Source organism: Pteropus vampyrus, unplaced genomic scaffold (genome assembly GCF_000151845.1).
Source record: "Pteropus vampyrus isolate Shadow unplaced genomic scaffold, Pvam_2.0 Scaffold49, whole genome shotgun sequence".
In the NCBI taxonomy this organism is placed as follows: domain Eukaryota; kingdom Metazoa; phylum Chordata; class Mammalia; order Chiroptera; family Pteropodidae; genus Pteropus; species Pteropus vampyrus.
In genome coordinates, this window is record NW_011888830.1 from 2,292,217 (window position 1) to 2,298,245 (window position 6,029).

Consider the following 6,029-nt stretch of genomic DNA (forward strand, 5'->3'; position numbering starts at 1 on the left):
TAAGCAACCGTAAATCAAGGCACATCTTTATTTACTGTTTGGCTGTTAACACATATGTACCCACATGTTTTCTCAGACATTCTATATGTGCAGGTGTCCCTATGTCACCATGGGACTCTAACTCTCCTTAGGGTGAGGGGCTGCTGCCCCTACCAATCCACAGCTTTCAAACACTCAAACTAAAGCAATCGAAGAAGCAGGGAAAGGGAGGATCAAAGAGAAGAAATAGCAACCGAGGACTCAAAGACAAGTGGAAACTCTTTAGTGTGCAGGTCCTGAGGCAGCCACACAGATGCATCACCATCGAACTGTGAGTGAAGGGCGAGAAGAAAGAGTGCCCGCCCGGCATCAACACACGAGCTCTCAGATTTTCAGTCCCCACCCCACAGGTTTGCAGTTCTCAATGTAATGAAAGTTGAGTGAGCTATTCAATCAGAATCTACATAGACCAAGAACACGAGGGCACTATGCCCAGCCCTGTGGTTTCACTATTGCTTTAGTAGAAGGGACCTTGTTAAACCAAAAGCTTAACTGAGGGCACACCATAAATATACACACGTGGAACCACGAGTATTATCACTAAACTGCAGAAAAAAGTCAAGAGCAGCATGTACACGTGCTCGGGCAGGGCTGTCTGCTTGGCTGGGGGAGGAAAGGTGGGCCTCTCGGACTTCCACTGAGGAACGAAAGTGAACCAACCTGACCGAGTAGGTGGTGACTCAACAGTGAGAAAATCATTAACTCTTGCAATAGAACAATGAACTTAGTCTGTCCTAGGAGTAAGGGGTTCCAAGTCTTATTTTGTATGTTTCCAAATTTGTTCTGTGCTTGGTATCTGGTTCACGAAAGTAGGAAGCACTTTATCAATGGTCTCCACTCGAAGTTTTTGAGAAGTCTGCATATATTTTACTTGTTGGGAAAAATTAAAAGGGCCACGGTTCAACTGGATATGATCTGTATGAATCTGCACATCAGGTTATTCTTCCGTTGTTTTGAAGTAGCATTTGGACTTAGACGTATTGGGTTTGAATCCCATGTCTGTTACTTATCTGGAGCAAATTAACTGAGCTGCAAATTCATCTTCTATAAAACGAGGGGAAATTACTGCTGGATTCACACAGCTATAGAACTAAAAAGTAGGTAAAGTATGTGAAGTATTTGGCATTCCCTACCCTAGAATGTTTTATTACCAAGTGGGTCATTTCTTGTGTCTCCTGAATGGACATTGTTTTTCAGTCCCCAATCTATTGCTTTAGTATAACTGTATTTGCAGCATTCCTATGTATTGTTCTACTTTTAAGTAAACGTTTACCCCCTTGCTGCTCTCTTCATGTCCCAAGTCAAGTGGAGTGGCCCTGGAAATGCACACCCTGCAACTTGGGTAGGAAGTGACAGTCTTGGGAAGCTGGGTGAATGTTGGTTCCATGACAGGCAATGCTGTGGTAGGGAAAGGGCTAGGTATGCAGGTAGGATGGAGGCAGTAAACCCGTGTGAACTCTTCCAAACAGAGGGGAAGGCCAAAAGCAGAAAACATCACTGGATTCTCATAGAGAGATAGACAGCTCACGGAAGCCACGTGACAATCATGATGCAGCACAGTAAGAGCTTCTATTTACTGAGCATTTCTAGGAGGCCAGGGACTGCCCTACACTGACTTCTGGCAACAACCCCGTGAGGCAGGTGCTGCTGCCATCTACTTTATAGATTTGGAAACGGCGGGCACAAGAGATTCAATATCTTGCCCAGGTTCATGCTGTTAGCAGGTGACACAGCCAGCTCTAATCCAAGCAGGCTGGCTCTCGAATCCCCTTGGGTATCTTTGGGATATGCTGACATGCAGCAACAACCCAAAAGCATAATTTTCCACTTAAATGCAAAACAAACGAAACGCAAACAGAACTGCCTCCTCAGAAGTTATTATTCGAAATGATTTTTCAATGCATGGATGGCATGGCTCCCCAGGCAGCGGCCACAGCTGTCTGTGCATGCCTGGGGTTGAGACAGGGCTTGTCAGTGCTGGAGAATGGGGACGTGGAAGGAGGCGTCTGAAAGGCACGTGGAAAGCAGTCATAGAACATACTGAAGTTCTCTCTCTATATATTTTTAGAGCAAGTGGGCAGAAGTAATCACGCAGTTGGAATTTATTCAGTTTAAGGGCTAGCACAAGTTCCATCATGAGTGCAGTGAGATAGGACATCGGCAACAGGTTTCTGATGATACGGTTCAGTTAAGGAAAGACAAGGGCTCATTAATAACCTTCCAGAGTAGTGATTCCATAACATGAATAAAAAGGGCAGGTTAACACATATAATTGAGTCTTGCATTATTCAACTTGTCGACCTTGAGAGTGGTGAGTTAATTCTGGTCATCCTGTTGTGGAAAGTGTTTTAGGGACTCATGCTAAGTTGCTTCTAAGTCAGAACACGTTCAGTGACGCTCCATCACATCTCACGCGGTCAAGACCGAGCACACACCAAGCACCGTGAGACAGCAAAGCGAGGACACCATTCTCGCTCGCTAAGTTCATAACTGATATTATGGGGAATGAAACCTGTCCTACCATACTGACAGGCTTCCAGGTTTAAAGGAATAGTAATATCAATGTGCTATGAAAATCCTGGGGCAGAAGAGATTCTTTGGATAATTTCATGAGGAGCTTGCCACTTGAGCCAGGCCTTGAAGGCTGGCTTTCAAACAAGCGTAAGGTTGGGCTGGGGGTGAGTGGAGTGGGAGGGGTGGGGGGAGGGGCGCACAGCAAAATCGGGGAAAGATAAAGACAGCCTCGGCTCCCTCAGGTGGTCTAGGCTGGCTGGAGGACAGTGCATGCTGGTGAGAACGAAAGGAGGCATAAAGACAGGCTGGGGTGACGCTGCACGGGGCTCTGAATGCCCATCTGAAAAACCTGTACTTTAATTTGTAAGAAAGGAGAAACTTCTGCGAGGCTTTAAGCATTAGAATGACTGGAACTGTGCTCCGGAAAGACGACTGTCTTGGTGGTACAGAAACTAGATTAAGGTTTCTTGAAGCTGACACCTGAATTTTGGAAAAATTCTGAACCAGGTCTGATGAACAATAAGAAGTGTGGTATGGAATCATATATTACTTTTGGTCAAAAAAAACAAAACGAAACAAAACAAGGTACTGACAAAGTATTGAGGTACATGCTCCTTTGAGGCTTATAAATTGGATCTAATGAAACTTTGAAAAAGATTCAAGAAGGTTTTGAGTGGTGGCAGTATCACAAAAATAAGTCTATAGTCTTCTCTAAAGCACCCATTTTCAAGGATAACACCTGTTCCAGTGAACAACCAGTTTGTTCCATTTAAAAAAAATCAGAATTATTACTTACATCACACAGTACATTCTTGAAATAGGTCTGAGCATCCATCACCAGAACTAGCTTCTGTGAGTACGATGTGACCTTCTTATCCAGCCTGTAATGGCTCTCGAGGTGTCAACTTGGCTAGGCTAAAGTCCCCAGTGATTCAGTCACACACTCATCTAGGTCCTGCTGAGAAGGGATTTTTGCAGATGTAGTTTAAGTTCCTATCAATTAGCTTTATCCTGGTGGGCCTGACCTAATCAGTTGGAGGGCTTTGAAAGCAGGGCTGAGGCTTTCCTCAGGTGGACGAGAGCTCCAGACTCATGCCCAGGGAGTTCCAGCCTGCCATACACATTCTGGACTTACACATATCATCCCATTTTTACACACAAACACATACACACACACTCCCTCTATTTTAAGGAGATTATATATATATCTATGTATGTATGTATTATATCGCATACTGGTTCTGCTTCCCTGGTTGAATTCTAACACATAGTTTACTTTGTTTATGAGAGCTGACAAATTATTCTATGAGGAGGATGTACGAGAAATGAATTAATTACAGAAACACCACTGTTAGTAATTGTATTTAAGATAAAATGAAATCTGTGTGCTTAACTCTTCTTGGGGGAACTATAAAATTGCTCCATTCTTACAACTGCAGAAGACTTGCCTTCTTATCTGACCTTACATAGCTTTAGCCCTGGGGGTTCTTAATTTGGGATCTATGATCCCCTGAAATTGTGTGTAAAATTTTTATGAGAACCCATAGCTTCCCCCAGATACTCAATGAAATCCATTTCCTCAAATTAAGAATCACTGTAGCCTATATTAAAAATGATTCTGCTAGTTATTCTCAAGTCCCAGTGATTGATTATACCTATGCTATGAATTGATAGTATACTGCCCAGCTGCTTGCTTGTTCCAAAATACTGCTGACATTACACAGATTTTTTTTTTTTCAAGAAGAGGGTCAGGCTACTTGTAATTAGTGAGAGAAATTCAGTTTAAGTCTTCACTTAATAAGTCCATAAATGCATGGTGAGACAATTCACCTAAGAACTCTACACATTAGATATGAGTCTCAAGTCAATAATACCAGTGATGCAGAAAATACAACTTGTCAGCTTAAGTTCATACTGAAGCTTTAACAAAATTAAATCATCAATTAGAGAATCCCAAAATAATTATATTGCTAAATATTAACTTCTGTTGTGTGAAGAGAGGTTGGTACTTTATAAATAAAAATCAGTAAGAACAATCAGTCTAAATTCACGTTAAGCACTCACATTAGGTCTTTAAACAAATTAAGATTACTACTCATAATATGTAAGAACAAGTTTTTCTTAGTCAGCTTCTTAGCTGTATCCCACAGTTGAACATAAAGCCACTTCTGTTTCCTTTCCTGATTTGCCACGCCTCTTCAGTCCACTGGTCCCATTCCACACAAGTTTTAATAGTTGGATTTCTCCCAGAAAAGCCTTGAGCCTTTTCTCATCCATTCTAGCAGTTTTAAATGTTAATGCATGCAAACTTGCCAATTTTCATTTCTAGCCCAAACTACCTTCTAAACTCTATCCAATTGTCTCTTGATGTCTTTATTGGGATAAGTCACTGGAATCTCAAATTCTTCACGCCCGAGACAAAAATCTTGATCTCTCTCCCTAATTGGTAGATCTTCCGGTCTTCCCCATTCTTAGAAAAACAGCATCACCTTCCACCCAGGTGCTCAATTCAGAAACCGCGGCATCAGTCCTGATTCCTCCTTTTCCTTCATGCCCTACATCCTGTCATTGCTTCCTCTCAACTGTGTCTCCAACTGTGTCCACCTCACTTCACCTCAACGCCACCCTTGTAGTGGAAGCCACCACTGTCACTACTAGCATGCTCCTGACCTGCTTCCCACAAAGAAACCAGAGAAATACTTCAAAACTTGAAATGAGATTGTTTCTCCTTTGTTTAAATCTCTCAGGGGCTTCCTAAATCACTCGAGAATGAAATCCCAACATCTTACCAGGGGCAAAAGGCCCTGGTGCGATCCAGGACCTACCCATCTCCCCCACCACCCACAGTGGTCTTTGAGTTGCTGCCACTCTACGCAAGGCCCTTCCCACCTTAGGCCCGTCTTCCATGCCCACTCCTCTGTGGGATACTTGCCCCTCTCCACAGGGCTGGTTTCTTCTCATCCTCAGGTCTCAGCTTAACTATCGCCTCCTCAGAAGTTCCTTCTGTCATCAAAGGAGATGTCTGTATCCCTACTCCATTATTCTTTATTGTACACCGCTCATCAAAATTCCTATTTCTTTATTTACTATTTAGTACTATACTATGAAGTCTGTGAAGGCAAGGACATTCAGCACCTAATATTGTCCTAGAGCCAACAAATATTTGCTGAATAAATGAGTCACTCTGCAGCAACATTCTTACCTTAATGTTCCACTTCTGTTAGTTTTTCAAATAGTCTATATGTATTTAGAAGTGTTGTTTTATTTTGGTTTTCCTTGATCAAAAAAAAAAAAAAAAAAAAAAAGACACATTTGAATACATTCTCTCTTCAGGTAATTAATGCCAGACTCATTGCCCGACCTCATAACACAGGGCTTTTAGCTACCTTATCAACCACGTAGTGGTTACTTGGTCCTATATCCCTGTGCCCCAAGCCTCTTCTTGATGTGCATACATAATATACCTGCCAGTGTGC

The 6,029-nt window shown here is 42.5% G+C and overlaps 1 long non-coding RNA gene across 1 annotated transcript in view; it reads right to left on the reverse strand.

The window, feature by feature from the left end:
- LOC111739291 overlaps positions 1-3,618 on the reverse strand; it is an 8,800-nt gene extending 5,182 nt beyond the window's left edge. Inside the window, exon 1 of the long non-coding RNA XR_002780192.1 lies at positions 3,350-3,618. This is a non-coding gene — a long non-coding RNA (uncharacterized LOC111739291). The remainder of the gene's footprint in view (positions 1-3,349) is intronic.
- Between the last annotated feature and the right edge of the window lie 2,411 nt (positions 3,619-6,029).